Here is a 15,075-nt window from a genome sequence, read left to right as displayed (position 1 = left end):
CACCTCCTTCCCCTCTTTGGGTAGTGCAGAGCAGAAGTGGGGCTGTAAACCTTCCAGGTGACAGGTTATCTTCAGAAAGGCTTGCCAAATTACTTTATAAACTTTAGATATGCTGGGGAGAAGATAAAAGCTGTAATGTTGCCCTTCAGAACCCCATGATGGATGTGTTGCTCAGTCTCTGAATGTACTGGATGTATCTGACAAAATCTTTCATTATGATGGAGGAAACAAAATACCTCTAATCTCCCCCTTCCCTTCCACTTCCATCTCGAGTTTCTGGAACCACAAGTGACAGGAATGGAGAGTCTGTTGTCAAGGTGTTCCTAGCAGAGATGATGGAAATGCCTATTTCTCTGTGACTTCCAGCATCAGTCTGTCATCAGGGAGGGTTCAAATAATGCTTGGAGACCCGCAGAGATGTGTGTTTCTGAATACAATCAGCACTCAAGACTCATATCCAGTAATGCTTTTAGAGGCACTTCTAGTAGTTTGGACTATTTACCAAACCAAATTTAAACCAAGTATATTGCTGGAGAAAAATTTCCCAGTCCTTATTTCAAAAGGATATTTAAAACTTCACGTTTTGCTTCCAACCAGGGATCAAGAAGTTATTTAAGAAGTATGAATCATTTCAGTGTTTGAGAGTAACCCCCTGAAGTCATCCACTGCCACCTCCACCTCTGCCTGCCCAGGGAGCCAGAGATGATTTCCCCAGCATGGACTGGAGCAATGCAACTGCTGGAAGAGAAATCTCTCCGTTGTCGCCTTACTTGCCATCAATTATTTGGGTGTGTGCCATTCCAGGTAAGATGGGGATGATCTGACACACTCCTTCAAACACGAGCGCAGAAAAGCTGCGAAAGATGCTAACAGATACTTGAAGTGAAAAAGTACTTGGCAATCAAGGTCAAACACTAGCAGTAAATTTGAGCCAAATAAGACCTCAGATTTAATGTGGCTACACATCCCTTCATCTTCATTTCTTCACCTCTCTATAGTTTGCACTAATTGCCTCCTGTAGGCTTTGGGACACCCTTCAGACCAAGCAATCTGGTAACGATGCTATCAATAAAATCCTTCATTTTGGCCGGCTTGCATCCTGCTTTCTTAACTAAATCACAGCTCTCTGTCACAGCCCAAAGAACTAATATCCAGATAAACATCCAGCTTGCCTGAGCAGCTGTCCTGAGCCCACGGAGGCTGGGTGTCAGGGGCACTGCTGACACAGGACGGTGAGAGGGGCAGCAGGGAGGGAGCTGCTGCCCCGGCCGCTCCGTGTTCAGGATGTCAATAGATGGAGCTGAAGGAGCGAGGCACAGCGAGCCAGGGAAGGCGCTCATGGGTGTGTTTGCTTTTTTCAGCATGCCAGGAAGGGATCGCACTTGTGAAATGGAAGAAGTGTGGCTGTGCGGTGAAGGGAGGGCATGAGGGACGCGGGGCTGCTGCAGAGGATGGTGCAGGAGACGTGGAAAAGGAGTGGACAGCATAGAAACCTACATCTATGACAAAAAACATTTTCTCTTGTCTACAGGCCTCTCCAGAGTATATTCTGCGTATGATTGGACTTCTACACACACAGCATCAAAATAGACTTGATTTTTCCTGGTAAATCTTGCACATAATGAATTCCAGCATATGATTTTGCATATCTGGCTTAGATAGGACAATCACTCAAGTGCTTTGTGTGTCACAGATGTCCAGCTTGAGATGATCTAGAACTCAGTTAAGGCAGGTCAGGCACACTTGAACTGTCCCTTTGCCTAAATAAATCACCTTGTGGAAAAATCCTCGGTAGTCAGTGTAAATAAGGATTCTCATGTCATGGTTTGCTTAGTCTGCTAATCAAAACATGTAGCTCTGAGCACTTACCATTTAGTGCAGCTTATGAAAATCAAGCATCATTATTGCTGTCTGATACATTATCACCAGCAGCCATATAATGGGAAAAATGTTCCTGGCTTGAAATGAGTGCAATTTATGATTCTAAATTGTTATGTATAAAGAAAGAAGAGTGCAGCTGGATATTCATTAGACACATTCAATTTAATGTATTGAAAACAGTAAAGAATATGTTTTAATTAATAAGCCGAGTGCACATGGCAATGGAATCTGTAAAGAGAGCCCACAGAGCTCTGCAGCTCTTACTGGGAAGGGAAATGGCAAAGCTGCTCCTTTCTCTACAGTGAGGTCACCTTTATTCACCTGCAGACCACAATTCACCTGCTTTGGCTGTCTCTGCTTTATTGCCACACTTGGAGGATTTTGCCTCTCAGGCCCATCAGTGGTACAAAAGGAATCAGATGCTTTTTATGCACCCTACTGTTTGGAATTCCAATTTGCAAATCTGTTTCATGAGGAAGATAGCTAGCATATTCCAAAAATTAGGGCCTTTGGTGAAATTGCTTTCAAAAAAGGCACTTAAGAAGGGTTAAAAAGACACTGAAAACATTGCAAGTGTTGCCTCTGTGCTGCAGTGTTGGAAGGAATGAATAGGAAAAACCAGGACATCAACAACTGTGAGGTTCATGTCCCAAAATGAACTTCAAAATCAAAATGGCATCTGACATTTCCCCTGGGAGTCTGAAAATGGACTGAAGATATCAACCAAATAATTTATTTCTTGTGAAGTCTTCTTAAGAAGACCCCAAAATAGAAAAACAGTAGCATGAACAATTATTAAAGTTATTCTTTTGAATGGAACTTTCATTCTAGCTCAAAAATCTTGTTGAAGAAATTTTTGGCACCTGACATTTACCAGGTTTGTTAGAAGCCAGGAAGTGAATCACCTTGGAAAATCTGAACAAAATTTTCTTGGCTGCCATCATGCAAAGGCAGATGAAATGTATTTCCAAAAAATAAGAAAATTTTAATGTGATTGCTAATTCATACCAACTAGCTCAAAATAAGCCAATATTTGCTGTTTGTAATTTAAATAGAATCTTCTTGACTCTTCTTGAATTGATAATTTGTTATTTGATAGAGAGGGAGGGGGATGGGCTACAGTGATATATTATTTATATTAATCCCTGGGCATGGCCTTTCCTAAGATAATCCACAATTCAGATGTGACCATTACAAGTCACAGACTGGATCTCACTGAGTGGGGCCATATGCATCCCTCAGGGACTGGCTGTAAGAGGTGAAGCCATTTCTCCTGAAAGGCTGTGGGTTACACCCTCATGGAGTCCATTCTGAAGGGAATAACCTCCATGCTCATGCCCTGCTTTACCTTTTAGAGACTAAACCATGTCAAGAGAAGCTCAACATTGCCCACCAGTGTGCACTTGAGCCCTGAAAACCAAATCCTGGGCTGATCCCCAGCGTGGGCAGCAGGGCAGGGGGATCCTGCCCCTGTGCCCCTGGGCTCAGGTGAGAGCCCACCTGCAGAGCTGCCCCAGCCCTGGCTCCAGCAGCACAAGGAGCTGGAGCTGCTGCAGCCAGTGCAGAGGAGGCCACGGAGCTGCTGCCAGGGCTGGAGCCCCTCTGCTCTGGAGCCAGCCTGGCACAGCTGGGGCTGTTCAGCTGCACCAGAGAAGCTCCAGGGACACCTCAGAGCCCCTGCCAGGGCCTCCAGGGGCTCCAGGAGAGCTGCACAGCCCCTGGGGACAAGGCAGGCAGGGACAGCACCCAGGCAATGGCTCCCACTGCCAGAGGGCAGGCACAGATTTTGGCACATTGGGAATTAGGAATTGCTGGCTGGGAGGGTGGGCAGGCCCTGGCCCAGGGTGCCCAGAGCAGCTGTGGCTGCCCCTGGATCCCTGGCAGTGCCCCAGGCCAGGCTGGATGGGGCTGGGAGCAGCCTGGGACAGTGGGAGCTGTCCCAGCCAAAACCATTTTGTCATTCTGTGAAGCTCTGCTACTACAGGCAATGTGTGCACACAACTCTCCCCTCTCTGAGTAGTAGCTGTAGTGAGAAGTGGTGGCTTTTTAGTTATGACATAGCTCTTCTGCCACCCCATTTCCCCTGTATCCTGCAAGGAACTAAATATGTTTTAATTTGGGGGAGTAGTTGCTCCTTACAACATCCTGAAAGTGACCCTTGAGATTGTCAGAGCTACGGGGTGGACTGAGAGCCTTGCTGTGGCCTGGATGTGTTCATGGTGCTGCAAACACCAAGGATCCTCCTGTGTTCTGTCTGCCAGGGTGTCCTCCAGTGAAGGGATATGGTTGGTTCTGCTTCCCTGAACCACTGGTTGAGAAACCACTTTGAAAGGCAGCTGGGATAAACTGCCTTCCCTGCCAATTAAATGAGTTTCTGGCCTCTATGAAAGGGTCTGGCGTAGCAGGGAGGTGAATAACATACTCAGATGAGAGACTTCCATGGACAGGGAGACACACCCACACACACTCAGGGAGCCTGAACTCACCAGGGACACGAGGGATGATCTGTCCTCTTGCAGAGCTGAGCCTGTCTGGTGCAGCCTGCAGTGTGCTGGTAACTGGGGATGGCTCCTGGACACGTCTTCCTAAAGCAAAGAGATACAGGAGTCTGAAATGCTGGAGAGCCACAGAACAAGTGTGACAGCGGGACAATAATGTCACAGAATGGTTTGGGTTGGATGGACCTTAAAGACCATCAGTTCCAAACTTCCCTACTATGAGCAGGGACACCTTCCACTGTCCCAGGTTGCTCCAAGCCCTGTCCAACCTGTCCTTGGGTGCTGGAAAGAAATTCTACCATGTGAGAATGGTGAGGCCCTGGCCCAGGGTGGCCAGAGCAGCTGTGGCTGCCCCTGGATCCCTCTGTCTGTGTCATTAATGAAGATATTCAATAACTCTGGTGCCCAGATGGACCCCTGAGCCATTCACCACAACCCTCTGGATGCAAACATCCAACCAGCTCCTAATCCATCTAATAGTTCTCCCATTAAGTCCATCTCAGTTTATAGAGAAAGATGCTGTGGGGACAGCGCCAAAGGCTTTATTGGGCATCAGTAAATAAAGTGTGAATGTATTTACAGGGCAACACACCAACAACTTGTCTAGATGCAAAAAACCTTTGAGAAGTACCAAGGGCCCATGGGATAAAGGACCCCGTTGCTGGGACCACTGTGATGTTCTGGCATCTCCACCCCTAGGTGGTGAACAGAAAATATTCCCTTTCTGCTGGGACTTGAAAGGATCTGTCAGAGTCCACACAAACTCCTTGGTGCCTTTCTTTGTGTACAGCACACCCAGCCTGCACTCAGAGGAGCTCTGGATTGCTGGCCCAAATTCTCTCCACTCGTATTTCAGCACAATGAAACAGACATATGCTTGTGTGAGGAGTTTGTTTGCATAGATGGTCCTGAAGAGTCACCTTTTAAAGACATCTAGAAAGTCTTTAAAAGTCTTTTTTCTCTTTTCCTTTTGCTGTCAAAAGCTGATGGCTTTTGGAAACTGCAGTTTTAATGGGAGAAGTGTCATCTTTGCTAATATCTTGAACTAAAGATGTAAGTGGGAACAAGCTGTTCCATGAGCAGCAGAATTAACAAAACCATGTTTCTTGTGGATGTGTGTCTCAGGTTTGAACTTTCTGGTTAAACTAGGGTGCCAATTTGAGATTTTCCCATAGCTGTGATATGAATAATGTCTCCACCCAACACAGATTCCCCACAGTTTGATAAAGGGTAACTGGAGCCTCTCTTGTTCTGTCTGGTGCAACTAATCAAGTCCCTGTCTTCCCCCAGGCAGTAAATTTTCATGAAACATGTACAATTCTAACAAATTTTGTTGAAACAGGTTCAAAAGTTGTCAAGAGGACTCGAAGAGATGAGATGATACGCACATAAATTGGATCATGTAAGTCCTTGTTTTCTTTGGAAAGCAGGGCAGAAACATTCTCCACAGGCAGCTTTTAATGCAGAAAATGGCTATTTATGGAAATCTTTACAGTCTTTTCTATCTTAGAAAAGGACAAGATAGAAAGGGATGCAACTTGGCTTCTCTCCTCTGAATTATTTATGACATTTAGGAGAAGCAGTGTATAGAGGTAACCTATAAGGGTTTTTCAGCAATTGTCCTTCTTCCTGTTACAAGTTTTCTAAATTCTTGTTGTGCATCCTTTTGACAAACAGAACCTCAGCAACAGGCTTTCTCATTTTCAGTTCTAGTATTTCTCTGCTTGTCCTTGCTGAGACTTTCAGTGAATAATCTTTGAGCTGTTTTGTAAGGACCGTGTGAATCAATTCAAGTGCCAGTATTTAAATTTTAAGACAGGTTTTCTGAAGACCAAAGGTTAAGCACTGGTGTTGTATAAACACTCAACAAAAATTCCCCTTTCAGATACTTTACTTTTTCTTATCTTACACTTTAGTAGGCTTTCTGTCATCAGATAGTGCTTTACACTAGACATAATAAAAATAGAAAATAAGATATTTTTAAAAAAACCCATCAGTTTTATATCTTTATATAGGAAAGAAACATCAATGATGCAAGCTCATTTTCTCATTCACACGTCCTCTTTCTTCCTTGAAGGAATGGTGAAAAACTTTGCATGCCCAATCCCTGGAAGTGTCCAAGGCCAGGCTGGATGGGGCTTGGAGCAACCTGGGACAGTGGAAGGTGTCCCTGATGGGGTGATCTTTAAGGTCCCCTCCATCCCAAACCATTCTGTGATTCTATAATAAAGCTTTGAATATATCATCTCAAGACAACGTCCCACTCAAAGCCTAGTTAGATTTACTTTTCTCCTCTTGTCTTTCTTCATTAATTCAAGACTAAGAAATGATAAAAACATCAGTGTTTTGATTTTAAACAGGCCACTCTTCCTAGGAGCTGGCCCTCAAAGCTCTTTGTGTCCTGGGGGGACTGCAAAGCCCAAACCCACTCCTTATGATTTCTGCTCTTTTGATTTCCAGAGAGGGTTTTTTTCTTAGCCAGTCCTTGTTGTGGCCAGTACCGGTGACAAGGGAAATATTTATAGTGCTGAAATCAAAGGGGCACAAGGCAGTGCTAACAGCACTCCATCACTTCCTTTTTCAAGGGAGGGACGTAGCTGCAGACTCAAAGATCACTCATCACGATAGGAATATTTATCTCTTGGAAAGCCTTTGTGCTACAACTGCAGGGCAGTGAAATGAGCACTGGGCTTTTTGCATGATTCACAGTTTTTCATTATCCAGTTTGAACACTGCTGGTTCAATCAGCACAGTTTTTTTGATGGAGACCGTGGTGCACAGGGCTATTCCTCAGTCTTCCTCACCCATATTTTCTTGTGCTGTCTGTGCACTCAACCTTTCATTAACTTCTTATTTTATTTCTTTTTACACATTGCCTCTTTTTGAAGTCCATGATGGATTTTGCGCCGCAATCCTGGGGGGCAGCTCATGGCAGCAGGGAGAGCTGTAGTGCCCGCAGCTCTGGTGCTTCACTGTTTGTCCTCAATGGCTTCAGGCTCTGAATCTGAAATCAGAGCATCAGTTTCATCTGTCCCTAAACTCCTCTAAATCTGGGTGCGTGTTTGTCTCAGGTCACTCATGTCAGGAGAGTGACAAAGGCAGCGCAGGAGAGTTGGACACGAGTTGGGGTGGAAAAGCTCTGGGAAACGCGGGAGATGCAGGCAGGAGCTATAATGTGGATTGTCACCTGAGACTGAAACGCTGAAAGGTGCTCAACCTGCAGGGCCATATCAGCTTTTACTCCCTGACTCTCATTTTCCTCCTGTCCTCCTTTCTCAGAGTTTGGTGGATAATTGCTGCCCCGAGATGCGCAGGATGTCTCTGTTTCGGCCCGCGCGTCTGAAGAATGAGTCAAAGCTCTTCAGTTTTCGGTCTTGAAGTTGTTTATTAATCCTTATGTATAAAATTTTCTTTCTGCCCTGCTGAGGTCTGCTCAGCAGGGCAGCCAAAGGCACTTTAACTCCCCCTGGGGCAGAGTTGTTTTTTTAGACTACAAACTACATATAACATATTTACAATTACTTTCCAATACCTATCACCTATGTTAGACAGTGCACTTCTACTCTAAACCAATGCCAAAGTGCCAGCATCACGGCAGAAAATAGAGACCAAGAAGGAGAACATGAAAGGCTGGACACACCCAAATTCCTCCATCTTGTCCCCAAAACCCCCATTCCAAAAATCCTAAAATCTGCATTTTAACCCTGTGATAATTTTTTTATTACACTATTCAAACTTCTATGACTTTCAGGTCCTCATACAAAGCTGGTAATTTGCTCCACGGGTCATAATCAAATCCCCAGATGCTCTGGGCTGTGTGCCAGGGTCTCCAAACCCCCCAACAGGGTCTTTGGTAGCTCTGGACACCCCGAGAGATGCTCTGAGTTCTGACGCTCCTGCAGCAATAACCTGCCCTGGGGAGCAATAATGTTTAGCCTGTGCAGGGAGCTGGCCCAGGCTGGACCAGCTGGCCGTGGCTCTTTCCTCTCCCCTCTGCTCTGCTGCTGAAGACCTGGCAGCAGCTCCAGGGAGTGATGGGAGCCTGACAGAGGGGATGTGAATAGCTCGCTCCTGATTGACAGCCCCTCCGTGGAGTAGTCTGTCAGATTAATTATCTGTACTTCAGAAATCCCTGGAGATCCCATCACCATTTCACAGGGTGCTGTGGAAACACATCATGAAGTTCCAGCCCCCTTTCCCTGAAATGGCAATCTGTCTCTAAGAGACAGCAGGTGGAATCAGCTTGTGGATGGCAGTAAGGAAAGAAAAAAAAGGCTTTTGAAGGGTTTGGGAAATACACAGGCACCACAAAGTGGTGTTTCCCTTTGGCTCATGGCATCAGCAGAGTTTCCTTGGTGTCCTGTGAAAATTGAGGTCTCCAGTAGCTGATCACCAGCCTGGGTCGTGTTCCCCATCTGTGTGGGTTTGATCCAGCCAAAAGATAGCAGAGAGCATCATGTTGGATGAAGACCCAGAAATTTGGGCTCCAGTGCCTTAACCTGCAGATATTCACTCTGCTGATATAGAAATAAGGCTAAGATTTATTACTATTATTATTATTATTATTATTATTATTATTATTATTATTATTATTATTATTTCCCAAGCAGCTGTCAAAGCGAATTTGAGAGAAGGGACTTTTAAGTAGTGCTTGCATGAGGAATTTCTCATGGAAAATTCCTCCTCTGAACTTTTCCAATTTCATTAACAAAGGAATGTTTATAAAACAAAGCCCTGTGCTAGACACTGGCGTTTCTAAGATTGAAATTGCTCTTGTAGCAGTTGAAATGAAGTTCATGCATCAGTTTGAGAGCAGGTACTACATTTAGGTGGAACAAGGACCTACTTGGGACAATCAAAAGAGAGAAATATTCCTTGTCGGACAACAGGGCAGCACTGAGATTATTAGTGAAAACATCTGAGCCTGGTGAAAGCAGTTCCTTGATCAGACTCTTTTCTAAAGTCACCACTACTTAACAAGAATAAATTATTATTTTTATCTTGAGCAAATATTGGCCTTCTCTAAAAGTGAGATGAATCATAAAATGCTAGAGTTATGGAATGGTTTGGGCTGGTAGGGATCTTGAAAAGGGAAGGGATATTTAAAGATCATTCAGTGCCAAGCCCTCTGCCACGGGCAGGGACACCTTCCACTAGAGCAGCTGCCTGCAAGCTCCATCCAACCTGGCCTTGGACATTTCCAGGGATCCAGGGGCAGCCACAGCTGCTCTGGGCAACCTGTGCCACCACTCTCGCAGGGAATGATTTCTTCCTAATATAATGAAATCAATCTAACCTGTCCCCTGGCAGTGTTTACTCCTGTCATTTCCCCTTGTACCACAACTCCATGCACTTTCCAAGGCCCTTCTCCATCTCCTTTTCTCATGTAGATTATGGATTGCCAGTGCACACTCATGGATATTGAGCTTCTCATCCATCAACACTCCCAAGTCCTTCACCTCCAAGATCCCCTCAGTCCATTCTCTGTCCAGCCTGTTTTTTGGATTTCCCCAAACCAGGTGCAGAACCTTGCACATGGCCTTGTTGAACTCCATCAGGTTCACCCAAGCCCAGCTCTCAGGGCTGCCCAGCACTCTGTGTCACATTGTTTGTTACCAGTAGCTATTCACTCTCTGCCTTGATGCAGGCATTTGTTGTACAGAGACCAGATTCCTCATAGACTTCCCTGCCTATAATTGCATCCTCATTAAAGCCAGCCAAACAATCTTTTTTTTTCTTTTGTTTTCTTGCCTTTTCTATTTCAGCCAATGCCAAAACGCCCTGCTCTCCCTATATCCTTCTAAATTATCTTGTTGTAAAAGACTCTTAAGGACAGTGCTATGTCATTCAGGGGCTCATGGTCCCTAAGGGGTAGGTTGAAGGTTTTCTCTTATAAAGTACTGAATGCTACTCCTGGTACTGACCAGTGATTTGAGCCTTCATATCAAATAAAGATGATGAGAACATTCTGCAAACATAAGGACTCCTGTGCCCATTTTGCTGATGGATCACGGACACTGAAGGGCTCACTGAGGCCACATGTCCATGGTGTCAAACACAGAATCACCACTTTCCAGCCTGGAATTTGCAGCTATTCCTGATCTCTACTATTTATCAGCTTCTAAAACTCACCTTGCCAAAGCATATCCAAACTTACAAGAAGTGAAGAGCTGGATGACTTCATTTATAATAAAGAAATTCTGCCCTGTGAGGGATCCCTGGAAATGTCCCAGGCCAGGTTGGACAGGGTTTGGAGCAGCCTGGGACAGTGGAAGGTGTCTCTGACCATTGCAGGGGTGAAACAGGATGAGATTTAAGTTCTCTTCTGAACTGTTCTGTCATTCTACGATTTTATAACTGTGAGCCATTTTGATTGAGATTTGGTGTGGAACCCACAATAACTCTGATTTTTACTAGGGATGGCATAGCAGTCATGAGAGTAAAAATGTTTGGCAAAGTTTTTGTTCCTAGTACTTGTAGAAAATGGCAGGCAAGGATCTCCTAGCATGAAAAGCAGATAAATAGGCTTCAGAGAAAGAAAATTTCTCAATGTCACCTTCCTAAGAGAAACTTCTGAGACCCCAAATATAGCTTACCCTGATGCTAATGCTATGCAGAAAGGCAGCTTGGGCTATGTCACCAAGGTACTCTGCAGTTATGAGGTGTATATTTTAGGAGATCATGTGAGGAATTAAGCATGAAGATGCCATTTAATTATACATTTATGCACTTGCTTTTTTTTTTTTTTTTTTTTTTTTTAAGAGCAGACTCTTTGCTGAGCATTTACTTCTTTGAGTTAATGACAATAATTACATGAAAATCCATTTGGCCTTCTCAAGATGCTGAATTTGCAAACTGGCAATACAAATACTTTAATACTCATTTAAATACACTCTAATTGCACTTGATTCTAAGTAGTGGCATTTTAAAAGCTGTGCCATTTGTAAATATTAGATGTGCCCCTCCCCCCCCCACTTTAACATCAATCCTTGGTGTATCTGGTTGATGTCAGTCTTGATAAATTATGCTGCTGAAAGAGCTGACCATAAAGAATAACGTTTTCCATTAAAAATTAATATATTCCCATGCCACAGGTCCTTGTGCAAGTGCAATACAATGGTCTGTATTGTCTGTCTGTCAGCACATCCGTGTCTGATTTGTGGTTTACCTAGATCCGACAAAGTCCTGAGAAAATTACAGTTTTGATACCTGTCATTCATTAGTAATATTTATATTACTAATGTGTTACAATATTTGCACACTGACAAGTGACACCTGCAGTCTGGTTAGCTGTCAGCCAGGCTCACAACATGAAAGAAAAGAAATTACTTTTCCTCCTTATTGAATGAAAAGACAACATTTTTGCTGCCTCTCCCTCAGCACTCAGTTTTCCCAAGGGATTTCAAGCGGCTCCCTGCTTGGTTTAGGATGGGCACAGCTTTCTGCAGCCCTGGGGAAAACTGGAGCAGTGGAAACAGAGTCATGAAGCACCATTCCCCACACCTCAGGTCCTGATTCACATCTCTCTGCTCAGAAACTCACTGCGTACCATGCCAAAAGCTGTTTGAGTTTCTCCCCTCTCCTTCCTTTTGCCACATCCTAGGACCTGATATCCCGTGCGCTCCCTTCCAGACTGAATGCAGCCTTGGAAATTTTAATGTGGGTGAGGGTAAAATTTTAAAGTTCTCCTTTTCTTTTGGCAACGTTTTTCTTTCCTTTGTATTGTTTTTCTGTGTACCGAGTTATTGTAAATGTGGACAACTGTTTCATACCATGTTTTCAAGGAACACTTTTTTGCTTATGTACACATTGTCTGTGTACATATTTTGTGCCAACTGTTTAGAAAATGCATTTTCCTTCTCCTTTCTGCATTTCAACCTGTTCAGAAAAGTCTAGTGAATGATGCCTCACCTGTGGAAGTGTTTTTGCTCAAGTGCTAACTTTGCAAAACTCACTTGATATTATGAGGTTTTGTTTCAGAGGGGTACCGAAGCAAGGTTCTAAGAGGTCTTTTCTAATTTATTTAATGATTTCCTGCTTCGATTTTTTTAGTTTTGTGTTGGATGACAATATGCAAAAGCCCAAAAATAATACAGAAACCCAAGAGAATGTGATGCAAAAGACTTCATTTTCCAGGAAACAGGTTTTTGATTATTTCTGTGAGGCTGTTCCCAAACAGAATGAAAACAGCTGCTGAGAAATTAAACATTTTTCAACTTTCCTTCTGTAGAAAGAGAAAAGTGAGAGCTACCTATGAGCTCAGGCCAAATAAAAGAGAGCTTTGTTATAAGCATCATGTAAAGATAAAGCTGATTTTCAGTCGGCCCAAGGATCCTACATTTTCCATTCTATTATGTTAATAGATATGGGAGTGAAATATTTTCTCTCTTTCTCTTTCCCCCCTTTTCCCTCCCTTCTCCTTTTCCTTTTCCTTTCCCACATAGGATTTGTTCCTTTCAGGGATCACTAGCCCCTTCAGTTGCATGGTGTCCTGGACTTTAATTCAGATTATGTATTTAATATCAGAGCAAACCAGAGTCAGCAGTCAGCCTTGCACACGTGCAGCTGAAGATCCATCAGATATTTTGTTGACAGAAAGTGCACTCTCTCTATGATTAAAATCCCCCAAAATTTCTTGTTGTGTGAAGCAGCTGAAAACACTCTGGTTCCAAAATTCTGTTTAATCTACAGAAATATGTTTAGCAATTAAAGTAAGCAAAAACGAGTGTTGTGTGGAAAATTTTGCCCAACAATCTTCCAACCCTTGCCCATATGTGTATTTTTATTGGAGTTCATCTGCCCTAACTCAAGGATCTCTAAATGAGATCTGAAGAGGTCACCCGATAACTGAAGAACTATCCTAGGTGGGAGAAGTATCAGAATTGTATGTTTCAAGACATATTCTTAAATCCTGATTTGCATAACTGCATAACCTTTGCGGATGTGTTGTACATAGAAAAAATATGTGTACACCTTCTGTTAACAGTTATTGCAGTTTTGCACGGAAGCTCATTCCTCTGTGGATGTCTTTGCATATGCACCAGACACCCAGAAAAGTGTCCAAATATTCCTATGCCCTACATTTCCCATTCTTTCTTCCAATAAGAGAGTTTTCTGAAAGACCGGTCATTTTAGCAAAAGGAAACACACTGATGTGACATGCTGGTACCCCACACATAGGGAAGAGTGAAAGGATCTGCCTTTGAGTGAGAGCTCTTTTGGTAAACTCACATGCTTGAATTATTAAACCCAAGGATTAAAATATCTTTTACAATGTGTATTTTTTTTTTTCTTTCTCTCACTAACTAACACTGGGAAGGGAGGACAGAGGAAGAGAGAGAAATAAGCTTATATTCTTAACTTTCCTAACTCATATTCCATTCCAGAACTATAAGATGTGATAAAGATAGGTAAGCAGATTAATTTAGCAGACTTCCAGACTTCTGATGCAAAAAAGGGAGGCAGAAACATTTTATCATTTCTGACATATGGAGCATGTAGTTCTGACTGCAATATGGAATGGATGATCAAAGTCATGTTTTCAATAGATCCTAGGAACATTTTTAGCCTTAAAGTCATTAGTAAACTTCAATTTAGGAGCTGAACCCTAAAACCTTAATTTGGACAAAGCAGCCCTACTTGGGAGCATAGCAACTCCCTCACAGGTCAAAATTTAATATAATTCTTGAACCAGGCAGCTCAATGTCTTGGAGAAAATGACTAAAAAATACTTAGAAAATACCTTCAAGGTATGAGGATGAAATTGAGAGCTAAGCACAGGGAAAATAAGAACTAAGGCTTTCAAAGAAAATTGAAGCTTTGGAGAGCCTTCAACTATTTTGATTTATATTTAAACATTTTAGAGATTGGAGCTTTGATTAGCTGAGACCCTCTCCAATTCCCCTTCAGCCCTGATTTATGGGCAGGCTGAATCTCAGTAAAATGAAAGCTAAATGAGGTGTTCTTTAAAATTACCTTTGAACACTTAAAGAAGGTAAGGAAGAGGGCAACTTGGTTGGTGCTGACATGAAGGGGAATGGGATATGAGGATGAGTGTTTTTAGGAGCTGAAGTATTTTGAATATTGGAGAGGGGGAAGGAGCAGAAAGAACAGGATGTCAGGGTGTTTCTAATTGCTACATGTGATAGCTGTTATATATACATCACTTTTGACTGGGAGATGCATGAAACTAGACTTGTTAGCACAAACAAGGCTGTTTGTGCATATGTAAGACGGAATTTGGTGAGGGTTTTTGGGTGGCTTATTTTTTGTTGGGAAGAATTTCTTTTCTCAGTTTACTGAAGAAATGGCTTTCTCATTTTGTTGTCTACAATGGATTGTCTCAAGCCTATCCAAGGTTATTCTGATAGAAATTTTGTAGCTCCCAGGAAGCAGCTTGACACCTCCAGGGGAAACTGTGCAGGGGTGGTTCATGGGGAATGACCCCAGAGGCTCAGCACAGAATCACAGAATGGCTGGGGTTGGAAGGGAACTTAAGGATAATCTTTTTCCAAGGTCTCTGCCATGGCAGGGACGCCTCCCACTGTCCCAGGCTGCTCCCAGCCCCATCCAGCCTGGCCTGGGGCACTGCCAGGGATCCAGGGGCAGCCACAGCTGCTCTGGGCACCCTGGGCCAGGGCCTGCCCACCCTCCCAGCCAGCAATTCCTAATTCCCAATGTGCCAAAATCTGTGCCT

The 15,075-nt window shown here is 43.5% G+C and overlaps 1 protein-coding gene across 1 annotated transcript in view; it reads right to left on the bottom strand.

Annotated features, from left to right (window-relative positions):
• Nucleotides 1-4,428, bottom strand: part of LOC131570994 (urea transporter 2-like) — a 41,891-nt gene extending 37,463 nt beyond the window's left edge. Inside the window, exon 1 of the mRNA XM_058823478.1 lies at nucleotides 4,368-4,428. The gene's annotated coding sequence lies outside the window, so the exon portion shown is untranslated. The remainder of the gene's footprint in view (nucleotides 1-4,367) is intronic.
• Between the last annotated feature and the right edge of the window lie 10,647 nt (nucleotides 4,429-15,075).

This window comes from Ammospiza caudacuta, chromosome Z (assembly GCF_027887145.1).
Source record: "Ammospiza caudacuta isolate bAmmCau1 chromosome Z, bAmmCau1.pri, whole genome shotgun sequence".
Lineage (NCBI taxonomy): Eukaryota > Metazoa > Chordata > Aves > Passeriformes > Passerellidae > Ammospiza > Ammospiza caudacuta.
Note: the sequence above shows the minus strand (reverse complement) of the source record. Positions and strands in the feature narration are given on the sequence as shown.